Below are 25,573 nucleotides of genomic sequence, written 5' to 3'. Positions count from 1 at the left end.
AAGATGCACACTTATCTGTAACTGCCCAAAATTATTGATTCTCCCTAGAGTAGATGGCTTGAGGGATGTCTCAGGCATTGCAGGTAATCGGGTAATGAAACTGTAAGCCCGAGGCCGGACACCGGTGTTACAGCAAGAGAGTGCCTTCATCAGGGGCCAATAGAGCGGCTGTGGAGCAGAAAAATGCTATTAAAACCAGAAAACTTTCATAAAATTCAAAACATTGGTGCAAACACTAGGCTGCTTGATTGTCTAGTGCAGACCCCAAAGTTTTTAATTTTATGAAAGTTGTTTTTCAGATGTGAATAATGTCTCCGATACATCTAATAAAGGGACTTATTTAGTTTCAAAAGCTGAAGCACAATATTTTAAATAATTCTTATTTTGATCTAGTAAAAGGTTTCAGAATCTCCCCAGACTCCCATGTTTGTAATGTAGTTTTCAGTATTAATGTATTTTCTATGCATTTTTTGATCTACGAAGAGCTAGTAAGAGGCCCCTGAATAAGAAATTGGTAGCACATCACTCATCATGTAAAAATCAACCAGCATGAATTATGGTGACCTTTTCCTTTTTATTTACATTTTTTATTTATAACAATTTTGCATTTATTACAGTTCAAGCAATAACATCTTGAATCTTTCACAGATACAAATTATCAAAAAGACAATTACTTAATCTAAAGTCTATTTAAACAGCAACATTACAAGTTCCTATTTAGGAACAAATCCTAAAATCAACAAGAAACAGACTCATATGTATATATATATCTGTGTTTAGCCCTCTAAATGGGTCCAAGGTACACAATTCCAAACAAATCTATTATGCAAGAATTAAGTTCTCAGCTAACTCAGGAATGATAAATTAAAATTAAGAGATCAATTCTCATCCTGAGAGCTATATTATGTGGGCTTCAGAGTAGAACTAATAGTGGGTTTCATTCTATTCTCTATAAACTGAGCCAAGTGCTCTGGTGGTAAAAATACATAAGTACTACCTTCACTTTTTATAATACACTTGCAGGGATATTTCAGTATAAAATACATACCCATTTGTAGAATTAGAGATTTTAACAAAATACATTTTCTACGTTTTTGGGTTAATGGCGTTAAATCCGGAAAAAGCTGTACCTTACATCCCAGAAACTCTTTAGTTCTATTTGCAAAAAATTTCTTAAAAACCCAATCTCTATCGGTTTCTAACATAAACAAGACTATCAATGTGGCTGGCTCAGCTATATTTGAGTCTGTTTGCTCAAGACGTTCTGTAACATTTAAAGTTTTCTCTTGAGTTGGTTGTTTATGCTGTAGTTTAACTAATTGTAAATTTCCCACTTCCCTTGTTACTAAGGATTTTTTCATTGGAGGTAGGTAAAATATTTTTGAAATTATAGGCAGAGTAGCCTCCAAAATATTTAAATTTTCCATCCAGTACCTCCTCCATAATTGCACTGGTGTCGAAGTAGGGAATTTTGGAAAATTTATGCAACGTATATTTCTTGTTCTAACCAGATTTTCCAATGTTTCTATTGCCTGTAATATAGAGTTTTCCTTTATCGTCATTATTTGTACCTCTCTAACCTTCCCCAATTCCTCTCTTACCTTAAGCAATTCATTTTTTATATTTTTATTTTCAATTTCTTAACAATTCTACATTCTTCTTAGCTGTACCAACAACATTTGATATTGCAACTAATTGGTCACCCATATTTTTATTTACATCATTTATAGCTTCCCATATTAATTCCAAGGAGAATATCTGTGGTCTAACTAGAGATTTGAATTTAATAATAGAAAGTCTCACTTCTCTTACCCCAAGTCCCACTTCTGTAGCTCCGATGGGAATTTGTTCGGTTCCCAAGATGTTTCCATTTGCTGAAACTTCATCTTGCAAACCACCTTGCCTTGAGGGAGTCTGCTCCTCTACCCCTTCAATTGGGGTCAAGTCTCCTGGGGTTTGCAAAAATGTTTCAGCTGGGTTCGCCGGAGGAGACCTCTCCCCTGGGGAGAGTGATGTTAAAAGTTCAAAAGCACCGGAGGGCTCTTCTTCTCCCCTCCTGACACTTAGTGAACACTCATCCCCTGTATACATTCCACGTCGCACATGAGCATCTATTGGACCTACTTTGGAGACTGCTTTGGTCGCATCCGAGGCCAGGCACTCCCTAGCCCTTCTCTTCCGTGTTGAATGTGGCATCAAGAAAAGTTCTTAAAGGGTGCAGCACGAACTAGTTTGCTGATTTATCTTGGGTCCAGCACAAATTGGAGGTATCCAGAGAGCAAATCTTTATTTCCTCAAAACTAAAAAGAAATTATAAGTAAAAAATTCAACAGTTCTTAATTTGACAAAAACTGACGAAATCTGAAGAAAGCTGAAAAAAGCTGCGCTCGCCCCTTTGGCACGTGCGGCTTAGGCAGCTCGCCGGTGGCAGCTGCGCGCTACACTGGGGCAGCTTTTCAAGCCCTGTGCGTCTCACCACAATGACGTCAGTCAATCAATTGGGCTCATCTGAACCTCCGTCAGGGCCAACTGGCTGCTGCACCCCCTGTAAGGCCGCTGATACCCTCGGTTTACTCTCTCTCGACCTCAATCGCCAGTTGTAATATGAAGATATTGAAATCTGACTGCATTTAAATGATTTGCTGGAGGTCATTCGGTAAGGTGGATCAAGGAATCAATCTTGAGTCTCTTTACTTTAAACACTATACTGTATTTCTAGGCCACAAGATATATATATACTTACAACTGTCAGTAAGAGGTACATACAAGAATCTGAGTGGTACCTTGGAAATAATCATGATTCTTAGTACTACCATTTATACTGATGGCTATATGTTATGGCCATCATTTAAAAAAAGAAAATCATTCACGAGAATGTTATTTTTTTCTACAACAAAGGAGAAAAAGCTAACACAAAGAACAGATATTTATAATTTACCATGAAAACATGTGTGATGATTCTCCCATTTTGGTGCATTATCCTAGATGAGGGGTGCTACAGGTCCAGGATCATGTCCGGATGGGCAGGCTGATTTCTCTTCCAGGACCCCTGGCATTGTCCAGCATAATCACTATGACGACTTCACAATTAAATTCAAAACTCTTCAGGAGGTGCCAAATAGTGAGGTACAATACCAGGGAAGCAAAAATCAGAACAATAAGAAGAAACCTGGAGGAACAAAGGGGTCCCTCTATCCTCCAGTTTAGTGGTTCTCAACCTTTTTTCCATCAGGACACACCTGACAAATGATGCTCACTTGCATGACACATTGCATACTACATTTAACAGCTATACTAAAAATAAAAAAAAATCCTAGATATTTTATTGTTGAAAATGATGCAGGAGAAAGATAACATATTCTTTAATTTCAATAACTGCTTATAAAATATCATTATTAAATGTTATTTTTTTCACAAAAATTGTAATCTTTACTTATTGCATCAGTGATAAATCTGGGACTGATATGTATATGTAGCACACAGTTTTTCAATACAGATAAACTCTCATGCATTTCACTGTCATTCTCAGAAAGTTTTGATTTCTTCTGGAGTTTACACAGAGCAGAGTTAGGAAATGTCCCCTTTCAACTCACCATACAAAAAATATATTCAACTTCTGATAGCCCCTCAGTAATATTACTTCAAAATCCCTTCCCTGTCTGCCACTTTGTGAAATAACATGAAAACCTACTAAGAAAAAGACATTTAGAAATTATATAGCATACCAGCCATACCATAAGAGTACTAACACCCAGGACTTGAACAGCAGCAACCTTACCTATGAAAAAGCAAGACTGCAAATATAGAACACAGTACACTTACTAGTGCAAAAACAAAGAAAGCCAGACTGCTCTAGATTCCTACACAGAATCTACATCCTAGTTAGCAGAATCCCTCACCTCTGTCAAACATGCAGAATGCAGACTGACTTATCTAATACAGAACAAGACAATAAATTATAAATAAGCATACAGAGAAAAACAAACTCCAAAAAGCTGAGGGGAGGTGCGGTGGGAAGGATGGGGCAGGATACAGCATGCCTGCAACATTTCTGGCTTGGATTGGTGGTGGCAGTGATTGCCAGTGTTGAGGGAAATGTAGTAACAGGGAGCAGTGATGAGGAATTTTTAGTACTAGCTCCTTATTCTACACTCTCCTCAAGCAGCAAGCGCATGTGGCTGTTATAGAAAGCATAGGTTTGCTATGTCAAAATTTTGATGACAAACCTTCCAACCCTTGGTGACACACCAGTGTGACCCGACACACTGGTTGAGAACCACTGCCCTAGTTAGCCAAAATGGGATAAACTGGTAGAAAAAACTATGTTAGAGTCTGTTGTAGGTTGTTCAAATGAAATAGTCTTTACTGTAACTTAAATAGGATGATCTAGGCCACAATACCACGCTAACTTTTAAAAAGTTGATATAGCAGCTTTTAAACTAGAATACGGGGGAAAGTCAACATACACATACACACTCAGCAGTGCATGGTTCGGAAGAATGTATCTTTGAAGGATACTAATGAAACAGGAGAGTTAGGGCATCCCAACAGAGAGGTTCCAATAAAAGCAAAAGTAGTCTATGTGCCTATAAGTAAAGAGCTAAAGAATTCCACATTATCCCTATTGACTGAAAAGCAAGTTTAACAAAACATGCACTTTGAAATGTCTGTATGCCAATGCCAGAAGTCTAAGAAGTAAGATAGGAGAGTTAGAGTGTGTATAGCAGTAAATGATGAGATTGACATAATTGGCATCACAGAGACTTGGTGGAAGGAGGATAACCAATGGGACAGTGCTATATCAGGGTACAAATTATATCACAATGATAGGAAGGATCAACTTGATGGGGGTGTAGCACTTTATGTCCGGAAGGGTATAGAGCCCAACAGGATAAAGATCATACAAGACACTAAGAGTAGATTTTCAAAGGGTTACACGCGTAATATACGCGTGTAACCCTTGAAAAACCCTCCTGCGCGCGCCGAGCCTATTTTGCATAGGTTCGGCGGCACGCGCAAGCCCCGGGACACGTGTATGTCCCAGGGCTTTGAAAAAGGGGCGGGAAGGGGGAGACGTGGGCGTGGTGCCGGTCCGGGGGTGGGACCGAGGCCTCCGGCACAGTGGCTGTGCCGGGGTATAGTGCGCCGGCAGCTGCAGGCGTAACTCCTTGAAATAAGGTAGGGGGGGGATTTAGATAGGGCTGGGGGGTGGGTTATTTAGGGGAAGGTGGGGGGGGAGCAGAAGGAAAGTTCCCTCCACTCCGATTTCGGAGTGGCCTAGGAGGGAACGGGGAAAGCCATCAGGGCTCCCCTAGGACTCGGCGCGCGCAAGGTGCACAAGTGTGCAACCCCTTGCGTGCGCCAAGCCCGGATTTTATAACATGTGCGCAGCAGCGCACATGTTATAAAATCGGGTGTACATTTGTGTGCGCCGGGTAGCGCGCACAAATGTACCTTGCGCACGCTCGTTTAAAAATCTGCCCCTTAGTGCAGAGTGGAATGTATATGGATAGAAATCTAATGTGTGTTGGGTAAGAGTATAATGATCGGAGTAAACTACCAACCACCTAGCCAAAATGGTCAGACAGATGATGAAATGCTAAGATAAATCAGGGAAGAAAACCAATTTGGCAGTGCAGTAATAATGGGAGATTTCAATTATCCCAAAATTGACTGGGTAAATGTAACATCAGGAAATGCTAGAGACATAAAATTCCTGGATGGAATAACAAATGTTTCATGGAGCAATTGGTTCAGGAACCAACAAGAGAGGAAGCTATTTTAGATTTAATTCTTAGTTGAACACAGGATTTGGTGAGAGAGGTAACGGTGGTGGGGCCACTTGACAATAGTGATCATAACATGATCAAATTTGAACTAATCACTGGAAGGGGGACAATATGTAAATGTACAGCTTTAACACAAAATTTTCAAAAGGGAAACTTTGATAAAATGAGAAAAATAGTTAGAAATAAACTGAAAGGTGCAGCTACAAAAGTTAAAAGTTTACAACAGGTGTGGACATTGTTTAAAAATATAATCTCAGAAGCGCAATCCAGATGTATTCCATGCATTAAGAAAGGTGGAAGGAAGGAAAAACTATAACCAGTATGGTTAAAAGGTGAGGTGAAAGAGGCTATTTTAGCCAAAAAAGCATCCTTCAAAAATTGGAAAAAGGATCCATCTGAAGAGAAAAGGAAAAATCATAAGCATTGTCAAGTTAAGTGTAAAACATTGATAAGGCAGGCTGACAGAGAATTTGAAATGAAGTTGGGCAGTTTATCGTTATATGTAAACCGGAGTGATTTGTAGTTTCTATAAGAACCTCGGTATATAAAAATTAAAAATTAAAATTAAAAAATAAATAAATAAATAAATAAGTTGGCTATTGAGGCAAAAACTCATAATAAAAACTTTTTAAAATAAATCCAAAGCAAGCAAATATATCTAAAGCAAGAAACCTGTGAGGCTGGACCATTAAATGACCGAGGGGTTAAAAAAGCTCTTGGGGAAGATAAGGCCAGTTTAGAAAGATTCAATTAATTCTTTGCTTCTGTGTTTACTAATGAGAGATACCAGTTCCGGAGATGGTTTTCAGGGGTGATGAGTCAGACGAACTGAACCAAATCACTGTGAACCTGGAAGATGTAGTAGGCCAGATTGACAAACTAAAGAGTAGAAAATCACTTGGACCAGATGGTATGCACCCCAGGGTTCTGAAAGAACTAAAAACTGAAATTTCAGACCTATTATTTAAAATTTGTAACCTATCATTAAAATCATCCATTGTACCTGAAGACTGGAGGGTGGCTAATATAACCCCAATACTTAAAAAGGGCTCCAGGGGTGATCCAGGAAACTACAGACCGGTTAGCCTGACTTCAGTGCAAGGAAAAATAGTGGAAACTATTCTAAAGATCAAAATCACAAACATATAGAAACACATGCTTTGATTGAACACAGTCAGCATGGATTTACCCAAGTCAGTTTTGTTGTTTCTCTTCTTGGGTCCTCTCCTATTCTAGATAGATGAACATACAAATTCCCATACTTAAACCAGCACCTTGACCTCTCTTTCCCAATGTATTTCATCCAATCACTCAACTCTATTTCTACCACAGTCCTCTAGAACTGTTTCAAATATGCTTAAATTCTGTTACAGTTTTGATTTACACCACCACTGTAGGCAGGTTATTCTAAGCATCCATTAACCCTTTTAACTAAAAACATGTATGTCCTCTGAGCTTCCATTCCACCAACTTTCATTATCCCATTATCCCTCTTGAGATCATATTATGCCATGTCAACCCTGTCAAATTATTATAGCTAGTTGGAAATGTATTCATGTGTGACCGTGCTAGGCCAATCACTAACATTATTCCTCTGTGATTTTCTACCTAGGGGCAGTAAGAGGAGTTTTGTATTTTAGAATTCCTCTCATTGCTGTGACCCTGACATTTTGGGGTTATGGCATCTAGGGTATATAATCCCCTGGAGAATGCTCAGTGCTTTAGTAGGAAGGAGAAGCTGAAGAGTTGATGAGGAGAATATAAGAACATAAGAAATTGCCATACTGGGTCAGACCAAGGGTCCATCAAGCCCTGCATCCTTTTTCTAATAGTGGCCAATCCAGGCTATAAGAACCTGGCAAGTACCCAAAAACTAAGTCTATTCCATGTTACTGTTGCTAGCAATAGCAGTGGCTATTTTCTTAGTCAACTTGATTAATAGCAGGTAATGGACTTCTCCTCCAAGAACTTGTCCAAACCTTTTTTAAACACAGCTATATTAACTGAACTAACCACATCCTCTGGCAACAAATTCCAGAGCTTAATTGTGCGTTGAGTGAAAAAGAATTTTCAATTAGTTTTAAATGTGCCCCATGCTAACTTCATGGAGTGCCCCATAGTCCTTCTATTATCTGAAAGAGTAAATAACTGATTCACATTTACCTGTCTAGACCTCTCATGATTTTAAGAACCTCTATCATATCCCCTCCTCAGCCATCTCTTCTCCAAGCTGAACATTTCTAACCTCTTTAGTCTTTTCTCATAGGGGATCTGTTTGGTAGCCCTTTTCTGTACCTTCTCCAGTGCAACTATATCTTTTTTGAGATGCGGCGACCAGAATTGTACACAGTATTCAAGGTGTGGTCTCACCATGGAGTGATACAGAGGCATTATGACATTTTCCGTTCTATTAACCATTCCCTTCATAATAATTCCTAACATTCTGTTTGCTTTTTTGATTGCTGCAGCACACTGAGCCGACGATTTTAAAGTATTATCCACTATGATGCCTAGATCTTTCTCCTGGGTGGTAGCTCCTAATATGGAACCTAACATCGTGTAACTACAGCAAGGGTTATTTTTCCCTATATGCAACACCTTGCACTTGTCCACATTAAATTGCATCTGCCATTTGGATGCCCAATCTTCCAGTTTCACAAGGTCCTCCTGCAATGTATTACAATCCGCTTGTGATTTAACTACTCTGAATAATTTTGTATCATCTGCAAATTTGATTACCTCACTCGTATTCCTTTCCAGATCATTTATAAATATATTGAAAATCACTGGTCCCAGTACAGATCCCTGAGGCACTCCTCTAATCCTTAGCTAGATCAGTGTAGATGGGAATGTAACCCCTGTTCCACAGAGTCCATGGTCCATTTCACTCTTTCTCTCAGTCCCACAGGCCCTGGGGTATGGTTCTACCCACTGGAGTGAAGAATCAATCCTCCAAGCCCCAAGTTCATAGGAGGAGGATTTCAATTTCATTGTCCTCGGGAGGTATCAGTTCACTTTCACCATTAAGGGATGTGAGGCTCGAGTTGAGTGTCTTAGATGGCAAAATTGGCACTTTACACATCATATCTTGGCATAAATGGTTTAAAATCACAGTTCTTCATTTCTATCTATACAAGAGTCCCTCATTAACTGGGCCAAGGAAAAATCATACCCGCCAGGCCTTGGAAAAGCAAAGCTTCCCAGTTGGACAGGAGTATCCTAGTTGGACAGAAAATAATCCCCTTCCAAAAATAGTGATGGACAAAAATAGTGAATTTAATTCTTGGAACAGCCTCCCAAGATGCATCTCTTCTCCCCAAGGTTAAGACTCCAGATGAGGATCCTCTAAGTATAACAAAAGTTCTCTCTCACAATTTCTTTCTCCAAATGATTCACAGGGTCTTCTAGATGAAAAATTAAATAGCAGGGAGCAAGCAGCAATTTGGGACTTCCACCTTGTCAAAACAATAGAACACTTCTGCAGCAAGTCACCCCGATCTATCCACACTGTGTGAGGGAGAGCAGCAAAATCTTCCCTACCTCCTGATCTAATCTAGCTGAAAATTCTCTGAGGCAGGAGTACTAGGGCTCTTGCAGCAAAAAATCCCCAAAAGATAAGTCCAAAATCCCTGAAACAACCCCTAAGTCTGGCACCAGCAAGCATTTGCCTTCTTCCTAGTTAGTGCAGGATTCCAGGCTTTGGGGCCTGGTTCACCAATCAGGTGAACAAACGTCAACATAGGAAACATTCCTACACCTCTGACTTCCAGCCCAAAAAGCCACACCTAGCCATGATGCCAGCTTCTTTTGTACCAGTAGGGGGGTTGATCATTCTGAAATGGTGCACCCCTCCCTCCACTACCTCACTTTAACTATCATCTCCAAAAAGAACTAGGGCCAGATCGTGAGGATCCCGAAGGTTCATCACGGGAGCAAGAGCGTTGACTGGATGGCCCAACAGTCCTTACCTGCCATCTATTACTATGTTTCTTTAGTATTTTTTTATATTCCACTTTTCAGCACTTCAAAGCGGATTACATTCAGGTACTGTAATAATTTCTCCATCGCCAGAGAACTCACAATCTATCTTTGTACCTGAGGCCATGGAGGGCAAAGTGACTTGCCCAAGGTCACAAGGCGTGGCTGTGGGATCTGAACCCTGGCTCAGAGCCTGCTGCTCTAACCACTAGGTTACTCCTCCACTCCACAGTAACCTGGGGCACGCTAGGTCCTCAAAGTCCATGGGGCAGATAGAGTTTAAAAATTGGTAATTTTTTTGGCTAAAGACCGAAAGAATGGCTGTGTCAATTACTGTACATGTAGTGACAGCGGGCCGGTTGAGGTTTCGGGAACACTTAGGGATAATAAAAATAATGTTTTATGGTATTTCCTTTTTAACATGACCCAACACCCATTGTCAGTGAAGCATTAATGGTTTTCAGTATTTATGATGAGTACCTCAAAGGCTGCTTTTCAAGGTGGATGTTTTAGGAAGCTGGGAGGGGGGGGGGGGTTCATGCCACGGAAAGAAATTAATTCAACGTGGCATCATGTGAGTTGACCCCATAAAATGTATTCACACAAAGATTATCACAGGCAGCCATAGCTAGCTAACAACAAAGAGCATGTAAAACCTCAGGTATGCTGTGAATTTAGCTGTACTATGGTCTGACAGTAATGATTCAAAACAAGGCTTGTATTAAACTGGTGACTAATAATCTCCCCAGCTGGTTGTCAAACATTTGTAAATTCTCTTTTTTTTTCTGTTTGCAAATTAGGCTATCAATTTGCTTTGTCCTCATTTATATTTCACTGCTTCAGTCTGCTAGCACATCCTTGACAAGAACTGGATGATCTAAAAGGAGTTGTACAATTTAGCCTGGAGCAAACACTCACAAATGTATACAGGTAAGCTAAATTAATGGATGGGATAAAAACTTTCATCCTCCCACATCCCCTCACAAAAACGTGCTGCTTCGGCTGGGTTATAAAATAAACTGCAAAACCAAACCAGCAAGCACATTATACTGGTGATGTTTAGAAATGCATTTGTCAACAACTACAATCTCCAACAGAATAACTTCTGGTACTCAAAGATGTGCAATCTCACAGTCATCTGCCAGACAAGGCAGTTATCTATTATTCAGTGTGGGAGGCAATTGATTAATGTTCTAGGGCCTGGTGTAGTATTTGCATTGCTTCTTTTCATAAGGTGCTTTTATTTGAATCCTGAGAGTCAGTGCTGTGACTGTATGGTATGGCAAGGTTCTAGGTGCCTCTTTCTTTGCAAGAGTTTGTGTTACTTCACAAAATAGCAGTGGAGGGTTATTTTTTGCTGAGGTGACACCAGAATTTGAAATTTTTTCTTCATGTTAGCTGTAATGTGAATTGCCCTAGCTCTGCTCTGTACCTGTTCTGATGAGTAATTATATTTTATTGTATTTATGAAGATTTCTGGGTTTCTGCAAAGATGGTTCATGAAAGAATACATTAATTTTTGTTTTATTAAATGATTGGATCTGATTGTTTTCTATATTTGTACATTTATAAACTGCAAGAAATCTAAAATAAATTCTGATTAATAAGGAATTTTTAATGCTGGTAAGTGCTTGAAATAATTGAGGTAAAATATGTTAAAGTTTCATGCATGATGCATAATGGCTGTTGCAAACTACTTAGAAAGCCATTCTAGAGTACAGTATATGGCATTATTTATCAATAAGAAAACAACTAGTAGGTCTCAGACCTGCATGCCTACAGCCTACTCATGTTAACCTTGTGCCCACCCAAAAAATCAATTCTGGCTACGACACTGCTCAGGGGGCAAGAACTCCAAGATCATTGGCAAAAGAGTCATTGACTCCTTGAGCAGAAAGCAGAATGGTTTAAAAGGCAAGCAGACAAAACTTCACCCAGCACCACAACTCCAACCTGGAGATTTAGGCCTGGATTTTCTAAGGTCACAGACCTTAGAGAATCCGGCGGTAACCGGGGGCAGGGGGGGGGGGGGGGGAAGCGGTCCTGCGATAGCCAGCAGCGATCTCACCTCCGCAGTGCGATCGCTGCCAGCTTTCGCGCCGAATAACTACACCATAAAAGGTGAAGTTATTCGGCGCGAAATTGGCAGTGATAAAGCATCTTACCTTTCGTCCCCAGCGATGTGTCCGCAGCGTCGGCCCCGGTGCCGCCCCGACTCCTCCCCAAGCTAGCTATCGCACACGAAAAGGGACTTTTCGCGTGCGATAGCGTTAGAGAATGACCCCCTTAGTGTGGATCAGTACAAGAAATCTGTGCCTCAGGATACCATCTCTAAAATTTGCTTCCAGATTCATGGGGCCATTCCCTATCCTCCATCAGGTGGGATCGCTGGCTCTCAAATTGAAACTGCCACCCACACTCAGAATCTATAATGTCTTCCCTGTATCCTTATTAAAGCCTGGAATCCTGCCTTGGCCCTCTAGGCCACCACTTAAACCTATGAAATAGTGGCTGAAGAAGACACTCAGTATGAAGTCAAGGGAATCCTGGATTTCAGAAAAATCAGGAAATCTGAGGGAAGATTATTGAAAATCTGTGAGGAATGCACGTAAGGAGACCCAAGAATATGTCTAAACTAGAAGACTTCTGCAGTGGTAAAAAAACAACACTAAAAGTAAGAACAGAAAGCCTCTTAGCTGGCAACAGGAAACATTTGGAAGCTGTTATTTCTGCCAAAGAAATTATTATGAAATACTAACTGAAAGAGTGTCCAAACCTTTGCACATGCCATATTCACTTTTTTTTAAAATTATTTTTGATTTGTTAAAATTAGGAAATAAATAGTAATTTTGCATTAAAAATTGCAGATAAATGTCATATTTGCACCATGTAGAAAGATGCCATGCTTGCACCATTACAGATATTGTGTAGGCTTCTCTTCACATTAGAGCATTATTGAAACTTACAATTTTACCAGAAATGCTTAACTTTTGTTCACAATCTATTAGTGTCAGTAATACATTGGTGTTATCGCCCTCAAAACACCTGATTTAATATACAGTTTACTAAATGCTTTATACCCTTTAATAAATCAGGCATTAAATCAGGATAATGCCCACATCAAAACTGTCTGCTAACAGCAATTTTAATGGAACTAAGTAACTAGGCCCCTAGGTGCATATCACTTAGAAAAGCAAATCCATGCCATCTGGGGTCAAATCAAGGAACTGCACTCAAATTTGAAGCTTTAAGAATGTAAAAAAATACAAAAATCAATAAAATATATAATTTAAATGTTTACATTTTTCATGAGGGGGTTGAAACTTCATCTAAATCAGACAAAGAAGTGTTTTAAAAAGAAAAAATTACAGACTAAACATTTCTCTCCTTAGTAAAGTTCTGAGAATTGAAAATGTTACCCAGGAGAGGGATTCTTTTACTGATAATATAGTTTCAGTTACTGAGAGAGATGAATTCCTAAAAGGTTACATGGAATTTCCTGTGATAGTTAATTAATTTTCATATTTTCATTAACGTATTAGCGGGAACCTAATCCTAACGCTGGTTCTATTACTGCTCCTAAGCCTAAATGTAATGTAAACAACTCCAAAGATCAAACCTTATAAATAACTCTTCCATAGCGGAACCATAATTCTAAGCATTGCTTCAACTCTAACCTTAACCCTAAATCCAACTCTTTCCCTGTATCTGCCCTTATTTATTTATTTAAAGATTTTTATATACCGCGGCATGTGTGGCACATCACCTCGGTTTACAGATAACAATAACTCAGCAAAGCTCTTTACAGTACAACAGATTATCTGATAAAACGATAAACAAAGTATAAAATCAACTAGGAGAATAACGATCAATGATATAAGGGAGTCAAGGGGTCCGGTGTAATAGTTATTAACTTATAAGATAACTTGACAAAAGAAAGTTCATTTACATAGAGAAAATTAATGGAGGGGAGCGTTTCTGGGGGGGAGGGAGTAGGGGGGGGAGGGGGAAACCAAGAGTAATTGTGAAGGAGATGTAAGTGGGTAAAATTGGTCCCAGACAGTTAGTAGTATGCTTGTTTGAATAACCAGGTTTTTAGGTTTTGTTTGAATTTTTTTGTGACATGCTTCTTGGCGTAGATCAGAGGGCATGCTGTTCCATATAGTGGACCCAGCTATGATGAACGATCGTGCTTTAGTAGATGCAAGTTTGGTCATTTTCGGCGAGGGGATCTGTAGTCTGGCTAGATGCTGGGGTCTAATTGGTCGATTAGATTCTTTGAAGTGTAGGTGTTCCAAGAACCAAAGCATATTATTGTTGTGGATGACTTTATGTATTAGCGTGATGGCTTTGTATGTAATCCTGGATGACACGGGTAGCCAATGAAGAGCTTGAAGTGCAGGCGTGATGTGTTCGTGACGGCGTGTGTCGGTAATAATGCGGGCTGCAGCATTTTGTAACATTTGCAATGGTTGTAGCGTTGTTTTTGGTAAGCCTAGTAGCAGAGCGTTAAGTAGTCAAGCTTTGATAATATAGTTGCTTGTAGAACTGTGCGGAAGTCATATGGGTGTAAGGGTGGCTTGATACGTTTTAGGGTGTGGAGCTTGAAAAATCCGTTTTTAACCGTGTCCAAGATGAATTTTTTAAACGTGAGATTGCTGTCAATGATGATGCCGAGGCTGCGTACTTGCTGTGCTATGGGAGGGCTGGCTTGTGATAGCACCGTCTTGCTCAAAGTTGCGTTTTTTGGAGGTGTGATGATGAGTAACTCTGTTTTGTTGGTGTTGATAGCCAAGTAGTTGTCCGTGAGTATTTTTTTAATTTCTGATAGCGCTGCGTTCCAAGTGTTCAGGGCATTAGTGAGAGAACTGGTAATAGGTATGATGATCTGTACATCATCTGCGTAAATGAAGTGTTGAAGGCCCAGTTTTGAAAGAAGCCGGCAGAGTGGTGTGAGATAGATATTGAACAGGGTTGAGGAAAGTGAGGATCCTTGGGGGACCCCTTGTGCAAGACTTCTTGGCTTGGATTCACTTCGACCACTTTTAACACTGTAGGTCCTGTTACTCAGGTATGATTGGAACCAGAGTAGCGCCGTGCCGGTGATTCCAATTTCAGTGAGGCGAGAGATGAGTGTCTTGTGATTTACCGTATCGAAGGCGGACGATATATCTAGGAGGGCGAGGATGTATGAGTGTCCGGAGTCAAGGGCTTTTAGAAGCAACTCTGATAGTGATATTAGAAGTGTTTCTGTACTGTGGAGCTTTCTGAATCCATATTGAGATGGGAAAAGTAATTGATGTTCATCTAGGTATTCAGTGAGTTGTTTATTTATAATTCTTTCCATAATTTTAGATAGGAAGGGAAGGTTTGAGACTGGACGATAGTTCGCTGGGTCAGATGTATCCAGGTTTGATTTTTTAATAGTAGGTGTAATAATTGCATGCTTGAGTTGGGAAGGTACATTTCCTGTTGCGATGGATTTGTTGAGTATTTTTGCAATGGGTTTAGCTATTGTAGAGCTTATGGAGAGTAGAGTTTTTGTGGGCATTCTATCTGTGGGGTGGAGCGCTGGTTTCATTTTCTTTAGTATTGTCTCAACTTCAATGCTAGTGGTATTCTCAAGGTTTGTAAGTTTTATTTCAAGTTTTTTTTGAGTGGCTGGAGCCGATTGATTGGTATGTGTAGATGCAGCATTGAGTTGGAGACTGTTTTTGTGGGTGTTGTTGGGATTTGAAATTGAGTTAGGCACGGCTGGAACGAATGAAGTTGAGTTAGGCACGGTTGGAACCTTGAATCGTGTTAAGATGGTTTGAATTTTGTTGTTGAAGTAAGCAGCTAGTTCCTCGCATTTTGATTCATCATTGTTGTTTGAGCTTGTGTGGACTGGAGCAGTAACGAGGCTTTTGACGTATTGGAAGAGAACACGTGGGTTGAATTGGTACTGGTGGATTCTTGCTGCATAAAAGTCCTTCTTCGCTCTGTCCGTGGTTTGGCGGTATTTGTGTAGTAAAGATTTGAATTTTAATAATGTTGTTGGGTTTTGGTTTCTGCGCCATTCCTTTTCTGTTTTGCGGAGCTCAGTTTTCATTGATTTTAATTCGGGGGTATACCATGGGTTGTTTTTTTTTGTTTTTCTTTTCAGTATTGATTTCTTTGGTTTGTAATGGGCAGAGTTTCTCTGCTATGTTGCTTGTAATTTGGAGCCATGATGAGGTAGCTGTCTCGGGGTCTGTGAGATCTAATTTTGTGTTGAGATCATCTGATGTATTAATGATGTCTTCTGTTTGACATTGTTTTTGGAAGTATATCGTTTTTTTGCTGTGAGCATTCGTTGGTGAGTGCTTAATTGAGCAGCATGTTTTGATCCGGTAGTGGTCTGACCAAGGTATAGGGGTGCAGCGGGGTATTTCTGTTTGGATATGTGAGTTGGTGAATATGATATCAAGAGTGTGTCCAGTCTTGTGAGTAGGGTTAGTCACAGTTTGTTGGAAGCCTAGTGCATTTAGCGAGGTCATTAAAGCTTCGCAGGCTGTGGTTAGTGGGAGACGATCGAAGTGAAGATTCAAGTCCCCGAGTATAATAGCTGGGGAGTGAATTTCTATGTGTTTGGTGATGAATTCTATGAGTAGGGAAGGGTTCTTCTCAAGAATGCTAGGAGGGGCGTAGATTAGGCAAATTTGAAGTTCCTTGGATTTTAATTAAGGCTTCTGATTTTATAATTTAACAAATAAAGATAAACACTCTGATATCAAAATAATAAACACCATTTCCTGTAGTACTCTCTCACCACTCCCCTTGCCTGCCACTCTGTTTTTCAGCCTTTTCTACACTGATGACTTTTCAGCTGCACAAATGTATGTATTTAATTCAGCTGGAAAAGGTGCCCAACATGTGCCATGAAAATACTGATAAACACCACTTTTTTTTGTACTCTTAGGGAAACCCTGATTAGCTGGGACTCCCTGAACAACTAAATTTACAATGTACAAACACATAAGAATAGAAGCCGTAATTATAATGCTTAAAAAAGATAATTGAGGAAGAAGGTTCATCTTAATTGCAGTGAAGCTGCTAAACCAGAAAATATTTTAATGATCTCATTCATCAAATTTATTTCAAATTTTTCAATGTTAGTGCATATTAGTCTGAAATATTATTAGAATCAAGAATACCTAAGTATTTAATCCTACAGCAGATGCAGCCAATTTAATAGAAGAATTTGACTTGAAATGAATCTGTTAAAATTTGAGGAAGACTGATGTTTAGGGCCTCTTTCTCATTAAATTTGACCTTAACACTGGAGGCGTTACCAAAGAATTCAATTTCCTTCAATAGATTGGAAGGAAAGCAATGGGCATTGTAACTGTAAGAGAGTTATTTATAGTCTTACCTTCTAAATGAGATTCATTGAATGATATTTTTTTCCATATGTAAATTGCCATGGTGTCCATTATTATGGCAGATATTAAGAGACAAAGAGAACATCTTTCTTTTGTTCCTCTAATGATATTACAGGGCTTGACAAATATCCATTAATCTTAATACAGGCATTTCATTTCATTTATTAAAATGTATTAATCGCCTAACACAAATAGGCCTAGGTGATATACATCATAAACATACATAATAAAAACATGTAATTTAACATGTACATGACACACAAAAATCATTAGTTTCACAGGAACCAAAATAACCAATAAGAACATAAGAACTTGCCATACTGGGTCAGACCAAGGGTCCATCAAGCCCAGCATCCTGTTTCCAACAGTGGCCAATCCAGGCCATAAGAACCTGGCAAGTACCCAAAAATGAAGTCTATTCCATGTTACCATGGCTAATGGCAGTGGCTATTCTCTAAGACAGAGCTTCCAGAACCTCTCTCCCACATTTTCCTATGTCGTTGGTGCCCACATGTACCATGACAGCCGGCTCCTCCCCAGCACTGTCTATAATCCTATCTAGGTGACGCGTGAGGTCTGCCACTTTCACACCAGGCAGGCCTCATGTCCACCAGCCACCCTGCTACCTACATTGCTAATAATTGAATCACCAACTATGATGGCCGGCCTAACCCTTCCCTCCTGGGCAGTAGCCCTGGGAGACTTGTCCTCAGTGCGAGAGGATAATACATCATTAAGAAATGACAAATAATATAAAAACGCATATTAAATAATGTCACTTAACTTGGGGCATCAGCTGCAAATGATCGATATAGATATCTTTCAAGTGACAAATGTATTTCTAAATTGAAAAAGTAAACTTTGTGCCACTTGAAAGACAACTTTGAATTTGCCCTGATGCAACTCTACTAAGCTAAATGTAAGCCACATTGGGTTTTTCTACTCTCCCCTTTGCTACTTAGCTATATGGATCATTTGTAGCTTTTGCCCCAAGTTAAGTGGCATTATTTAATATCCTTTCTTAATATTATGTGTGATTTCTTAATGATTTTTTAGATGTTTTTGTAACCAATAATGGAGCACTTAGCAATCAGTTTCTTATATTTTTTGCTCCTTTCTGAGATCTTTTTGCCTCCTTTTTTTAGATGGTTTAGGTAATTTTAACTGAGTTTAATTATATCTATTGTGTAATTATCTACTTTTTCCTTGATTATTTGATATTCAAAACTTGCCTTTTGACTAGATAACTTGAGAGTTATCTGGCTAAATGGCTTTGAATATTGGCCTCACTGTGTAGCAGAGAACTGGAGAAAAGCCATTTCTCACTAGATGGCGCCAGCAAACCAAGACCAATACCCTGCTTTATCACATTGACCGAATCTGAGAGTAAAGCAAGTTTGTTTACCGTAAACAGGGTTCTCCATAGTCAGCAGGATGAATTAGCCATGACTTGTGTGTGACATTATTCAACGGTGCCAAATGGACCCTCTGAGCTTTTGCTCTACTGAGCATGTCCAGGAGTTCTCACATGGGCACTGGCCTCAGTCAATTTTAGAGCTAATTCAAAGTTGTTAAATCACAAGAGGATTGTGAGAAATTACAAGAGGACCTTGCAAGACTGGGCATGCAAATAGCAGATGACATTTAATGTAGACAAGTGCAAAGTGATACATGCAGGGAAGAGCAACCCAAATTATAGCTACACAATACAAGGTTCCACATTGGGAGTCACCACCCAGGAAAAGGATCTAGGCATCATCGTGGATGATTTGTTGAAATCCTTTGCTTGGTATGCAGCAGCAGCCAAGAAAACAAATAGAATGCTAGGAATTATTAGAAAAGGAATGGAGAATAAAAAAGAATAAGAACATAAGAACATGCCATACTGGGTCAGACCAAGGGTCCATCACGCCCAGCATCCTGTTTCCAACATTGGCCAATCCAGGCCATAAGAACCTGGCAAGTACCCAAAAACCAAGTCTATCCCATTCTACTGTTGCTAATAATAGCAGTGACTATGCTCTAAGTCAACTTAATTAATAGCAGGTAATGGACTTCTCCTCCAAGAACTTATCCAATCCTTTTTTAAACCCAGCTACACTGACTGCACTAACCACATCCTCTGGCAACAAATTCCAGAGTTTAATTGTGCTTGAGTGAAAAATAACTTTCTTTGATTAGTTTTAAATGTGCCACATGCTAACTTCAAGGAGTGCCCTCTAGTCTTTCTATTATCCGAAAGAGTAAACAACTGATTCACATTAACCTGTTCTAGACCTCTCATGATTTTAAACACCTCTATCATATCCCTCCTCAGCCATCTCTTCTCCAAGCTGAAAAGTCCTAACCTCTTTAGTCTTTACCCATATGGGAGCTGTTCCATTCCCTTTATCATTTTGGTAGCCCTTCTCTGTACCTTCTCCATATCTTTTTTGAGATGCAGCAACCAGAATTGTACACAGTATTCAAGGTGTGGTCTCACCATGGAGCGATACAGAGGCATTATGACATTTTCCGTTTTATTCACCATTCCCTTTCTAATAATTCGCAACATTCTGTTTGCTTTTTTGACTGCCGCAGCACACTGAACCAACAATTTCAATGTGTTATCCCATTATGACGCCTAGATAGCTGTGGCCAGTCCCTTAAGATGTTTTGAATGAGTTTCTTGCACACTCTCTTGCATACCCTCCCCCTCAGCTCATCCTTATTTGGGTAAGCACCTGCCTGTACCAGGGATACCCTCTGGACAGGAAATCTGTATTGATATTTTCCTTTCCTGCACTATGTCGTATTTTGTAGTTGAAGGGCTATATGACAAGGAACCATTTCATCACCCTCGCATTGGATTATTTCTATTTATCCATAGGAGCAATTGGTGGTCCGTTATGAGCGTGAACTGCTGTCTCAGCTGGTAGTACCACAAGGTATCTAAAGCCTCTTGACTGCCAAGGTCTCCTTCTCGAGAGAGTAGCATCTCTCCCATGGCATCAGTTTCCAGCTAATGTATGCCACACAATGTTCTTGGCCATCCTTCTCTTGGACTAAAACTGCTCCCAAGCCTACTTCTGAGGCATCGGTCTGCACTGTGAAGGGTTCGGTGAAGTCTGTACTTATCAGGACCGGTTCAGAGCATATTGCCTTTTTCAGAGCCCAGAAGGCCTCCTCTGTTTCTGCTGACCACTAGACATTTTCTGGCGCTTTCTTCAACAACAGCCTTGAAAGAGGCTCTGCCTTCTCCGAGTAATTGGGGGATAAATTTTCTATGACAACCCGTGAGGCCTAGGAATGCTTTCACTTTTCCTTTTGTTTGCAAGACTGGCACCCGGGTGATCACCTCGATCTTCCAGGTCTGCTGATGGACCTTGCCCTTTCCCAGGTGTAGCCAAAGTACTGGACTTCTTGCCCTCCCAGCAAGCACTTCTTAGGGCTGGCCATCAGTCCTGTTTACCATGGCCTGGAGTTGGCTTAGATGTATCTTCTAACCTGGGCTATACACCACAATGTCATCCAAGTAGGCGGCAGCATACCCTTAATGTGGATGGAGCAGGAAATTGACCAGTGCTTAAACGTTGCAGAGGCACCATGGATTCCAAAAGGAAGGACAGTGAACTGGAAAAGTTCTCCTGGTGTTGAGAACACAGTCTTCTCCTTTGCCGCTGGTGTGAGAGGTACCTGCCAATACCCTTTTTAAGGTCCAGGATAGAGATGAACTGGGCTGATCCCAGACATTCAATCAACTCATCCACTCGAGGCATCTGGTATGCATCAAGTTTTGAGACTTCATTGACCTTTTTAATGTCAATGCAGAACCTTATGCTCCCATCTGGCTTTGGCACCAACACTATGGGTGAGGACCAATCACTGTTAGACTCCTCTATAACTCTGAGCAGGAGCATCTCCTTTACTTCAGTCTCAATGACACAGTGCCTGACCTTGGGAATCCAACAGGGTCATTACCGCACAACAACTTCAGGAAGCGTAATGATTTCATGCTGTACCAGGTGAGTATGCTCTAATAGGTTCCAGAAGATCTCCTTGTTTTGCTTTACCTGTTGGTTTAAATCAGCTGTCTGGACTGTGCACAGTTGCTCTCTGAAAAGAATCTGTGTTTGGTCTACTCCAGATCTGACCTCTAGACCAAACTCTTCTTGTACCACTCCACACACCTGTGGAAGCCATTTCTTCAGAAGGTTTACATGATAGATCTGAGTTTTCTTTCATTTATCTGGCTGGACTATTTTGTAATCCATGGGCCCTGTTTTCTCCAAAACTTCATAAGGTCCTAGCCACTAGGCTTTCTGAAGAGGGGAGGAAGACAAGGATTCAGTCCCCTGGCTGGAATACTCTTTGGAACGTGGGGCAATTGGAAGCTAGGATTGGGTAGCCTGAGCCTTCTCTAGGCATAGGTAGGGCACCTCGCTAGCTTTTTTCAAGCAATCCTGCACTTGCAGAATGTAGTCCACAAGGTTTTGCCCAGGGTTCCCTTCATCTTCCTAAGCTATGTCAAAGATTCCTCTCGGCCTCCTCCCATCCAGTAATTTAAAAAGGGAAAACCCTATTAAGCTTCTGGTGCACTTTGCAGATTACGAACAGCATATGGGGCAGCAAGGAGTCCTAGATCTTGCTGTTTTCATCCATAAATTTACTCAACATTTGCATGAGCATCTGGTTGAAACGCTCAACAAGTCCAGCAGTCTGTGGGTGATACATCGAGATGCATGGAGCTTTTATCTTAAGCAAGGTGCAGAGTTTTTTCATTATCTTAGACATGAATGGGGTCCCCTAATCCATCATGATCTCCTTGGGCAATCCAAGTCATAAGAAAACTTCCATTAGGACAATCTTCATGTTCCATAATGGTAATGCCTCTGGTTATCTTGTGAAAAACCAACCAAAAACACACAGTTAATGTTATGGAGGGATCTACAATATGTAATATCCAATGAACTCAATTATATCACCTCCCTTGAAATATTTTTTCTTTGATCCTTGTAATTGGATTAAATATAACTGCAATGCATATTATTTTACTATATACCTCAAAAAAATTTCCAATAAATTATAAAAAATTCAGAAAAAAGTTTTTGGGAAGGAGTGGAAAGTTTCATATATTACTCCATTGGTACCTATTGGTAGCCGCTACCAATAGGTAACCTGCTTGTGATTTTATAATCATGAACTATCCACCACCGACCTTTTTATTTTTTATTACTTGAGCGTGTTAACGTGAATTAAAAATCTTTCAATAATGTTTCAAAAATAGAATGTACCACAATGTCACAGATATTCCACCCCCGAGTGAACAATATTCCTGGAAAAATTTTAAAGATGCTCACAATGTCACTTGCACAATCAGTATACTGCAAAATGCAGGTCAATCAGCGATCAGTCAATTTGGCTTTATAAGTTAGTAACAAGGAGCGATTCACATACAATGCTCTTTTATATGCTTTTTAATTACCAAATGAGGATAACCACATTGAAGGAAATGAAGTTACATGTCACTAGATTGAATCTTAAAATCATCCACAGAAGTGCATATATGCCTGAGGCGTAAGAACTGATTAATGGGCAGACCATCTTTGAGATTTTTCATATGGAAACTGGAATAAGCCAAATAATGATTTCGATCTATAGTTTTCCTAAAAAAAGAGTGGTGGTAAAATGATCCACATCTTTACAGACCATAACGTCCAAGAATGCCACTGCATTATAATCAGTGGATGGTAAACTATAGATGTTAATCTTGTTGATTATGTCAGGCCAATTAGAAAATCAGTAGGAACTCTATATGGTTGTGCACTTGAATCAAGAATGTCATTAACCAAATCCAAAGCCTCATACTGAGAAATGTTTGTGGATAAGAGTCACCAATATACAATCCAATGGAAAACTGGAAACTTCCTGCAATAAGTTTAAAAAATGTGATGTAACTTGTATGAACAATCTCATTTGACGCATGAAAGGTTTTAAAAAGAAATCCCAAAAATTTTATAAAGATTCTAAAATGGAACCATGACCAGCTACTATTGGATGGCCAGGAGGGCTATCCAACTGATTGTGAATCATGGAACTCTAAAAGCTCCTCCCTATTCAAAGTCCAAATGAAAAAGATGTCGTCAATATAACAACACCTCATAAGAATCTTCTGAAACCAGGTGGAGGTGTATAATGACTTCTCTTCAAATGCTGCTATGTATAGATTAGCTATATCGGGGCTACTGAGGCTGCCATAGCAACCCCTTGTATTTGTAGATAGAAGGAGGAATCAAACACGTTTGGTATTGTTTAAAAATTCCTTTATGTCAGGCCAATTAGAAAATCAGTAGGAACTCTATATGGTTGTGCACTTGAATCAAGAATGTCATTAACCAAATCCAAAGCCTCATACTGAGAAATGTTTGTGGATAAGAGTCACCAATATACAATCCAATGGAAAACTGGAAACTTCCTGCAATAAGTTTAAAAAATGTGATGTAACTTGTATGAACAATCTCATTTGACGCATGAAAGGTTTTAAAAAGAAATCCCAAAAATTTTATAAAGATTCTAAAATGGAACCATGACCAGCTACTATTGGATGGCCAGGAGGGCTATCCAACTGATTGTGAATTTTAGATACCGTGTAAACAACTGGCACAATTGGATTCATCACTGTAAGTGCAAGGGCTTCCCTAGATGTTAAAAAGCCTGTAGAGACTCCCAGTTCGACTAGTTTAGCAATAGCCATTTGTAATAACATAGTAGGATCATGATCAAGAAGGCGATAATGTGTCAAATTCTGTAGTTGATGCTGTATTTCCTGTACATATGTAGTTCTATGTTGTAAAGCAATTGCCTCTCCCTTATCCATTGTTTTAACTATTACAACTGTATTATTAGCTAAATCCAGTAATGCCTTATGTTGAGAAGATGTCCAGTCCCGGTCAATGCCCTTGTGAGATTTACCTACCAAGGTTTCCATATAAGATAGATCACGCAAAACTAATTTAATGAATGTAGCAATATGGGGATCCATTGACTCAGGGGGTATCCAATTAGATTTGGAAACAATAATAGATCCATTATTACAGTCACCCTGATCTTTAAAAAACAATATGAAAACCAATATAAATCAATACAGGCTTGGAAGAGGTTATGATGGCTACCCGGAACAAATGAGAACCCCTTATTGAGTGCTATGATCGTTTCCTCCAGAAAAACAATGTCAGTCAAATTATGTCATTTCCTGCTGCTTTTTTAAACCTTTTCTGTTACCTCCATGTTTTTCAGCATTGATTCGAATGCCCATAGGACAGACTATGAGTGAGTGGCGTTGTTGAAGGATTAACCCCGATGCAGATTTTGTTCGAAACAAGGATCGTTGTCGGTGTTTTGCACTTGATTTTCACACTTACTGAACTCAATATCAACATGTCTATACCTCCACTTTTTGGAGTGAGACAATGATATGGAAAATATTCATAAATTACACTTTTTGCATTTTTTCAGGAACTAGAACATGATTGAATCAGTTTATTGAATGGATCAATACCCTTGATGAAAATCTCAAATTTGATTTCCAGATTCACAAACAAGTATATTTATTTATTTATTTATTTAAATGTTTTTATATACCGCACAATGGGTAGGGATCTATCCGTCTAGGCAGTTCACAAAATAAAACATACATAAATTAATCATACACAAATAAAACATACAACAACTTAATACATTACAGAGTAAGCTTATTATTTGTTGATAGCAAAGTAGTGCATTATGCGAAGATCTTAGTTATATCATTTTTGGATATGATGGTGTACAAGGAGGGGCGTTGTTTACATACCACAATTTAATGAGAAAAAACGGATAAGAATACCCTGCTGGATTTCACTGGTTTCCATCCTAGGAGATTAAAAGAGAACATTCCAATAGCAAATTTCTAAGACTTCATCGTCTTTGCACAACAGTAGTTGAATACAAATTAAGCTCGCAAAACTTTCTTTGAGATTTTTGGAGGAGTACACAACTAAAATTACCACTGGCGTAACACTGGAATAAGGTTGGTTACAGGATTGAAGAACTAAGGTTTTGCATGTTGTTTCAGGTTAAATTATACTGAGGTGGTGATATTTTCATGTTCTGTTACCAAAAGAACAGCAATATATATTTAATTGGAATACCTTATACCCGTAGTAGTTGAATCAAGAGATAGAATGGGCCGTATATTTATAATTGATAAATGGAATTCAAAAGTCAGCAATAATAAATAGATATATGTGATGTGAAGATCATGTTCCGATTGGATACAGTAGAGTATATGTTATCCTTTAATGGTGCCGACTGATTGGATATAAAAGGACTTGATGTAGGGTAGTGCGTAGGCAAGGTGTTTTGAGTGTGGGAAGCTGCCATTTTTTG

At 39.5% G+C, this 25,573-nt stretch overlaps 1 long non-coding RNA gene across 1 annotated transcript in view; it reads left to right on the top strand.

The window, feature by feature from the left end:
• Nucleotides 1-25,269, top strand: part of LOC115084994 — a 55,667-nt gene extending 30,398 nt beyond the window's left edge. Inside the window, exons 2-3 of the long non-coding RNA XR_003854686.1 lie at nucleotides 10,568-10,697; nucleotides 24,446-25,269. This is a non-coding gene — a long non-coding RNA (uncharacterized LOC115084994). The remainder of the gene's footprint in view (nucleotides 1-10,567; nucleotides 10,698-24,445) is intronic.
• Nucleotides 25,270-25,573: the final 304 nt, after the last annotated feature.

The sequence above is a fragment of the Rhinatrema bivittatum genome, chromosome 2 (assembly GCF_901001135.1).
Source record: "Rhinatrema bivittatum chromosome 2, aRhiBiv1.1, whole genome shotgun sequence".
Classification (NCBI taxonomy): domain Eukaryota; kingdom Metazoa; phylum Chordata; class Amphibia; order Gymnophiona; family Rhinatrematidae; genus Rhinatrema; species Rhinatrema bivittatum.
The sequence above is the reverse complement of the archived record's forward strand: the minus strand, read 5'-3'. Positions and strand labels throughout refer to the sequence as shown.